This window comes from Odontomachus brunneus, unplaced genomic scaffold, assembly GCF_010583005.1.
Source record: "Odontomachus brunneus isolate Ranch 3 - 2012 unplaced genomic scaffold, Obru_v1 Obru_scaffold_032, whole genome shotgun sequence".
NCBI lineage: Eukaryota > Metazoa > Arthropoda > Insecta > Hymenoptera > Formicidae > Odontomachus > Odontomachus brunneus.
This window is the reverse complement of record NW_022639482.1, coordinates 919,022-919,350: the sequence shown is the minus strand read 5'-3', so window position 1 is coordinate 919,350 and position 329 is coordinate 919,022.

Sequence of the window (329 nt, the reverse complement as noted above, 5' to 3'; positions counted from 1 at the left end):
ATAGTGTTCACAGTATATTATAACATAACTAGCAAACATCAAATAATAATTATATAATTTTTACTTGTTGTTTATTGGATAATTTGTTGATAGATATTGAAACAATGCAACATTCGATATGCGATGAATATTGATGTAATGTAGTGAACCAGTGATAATTACTTTTACATTTTTAACAAAATGTTATAATGATTAATCCAACAAAAAAAATTAAAAAATCCAAAAAAAATTTAAATTAAACAAATCAAATTACTAAATTTTGAGAGAAACTTTTAAAAAATATTATTTAAAACAATAGTGTTGTTTCATCAAATGACATGGTTTCCTTG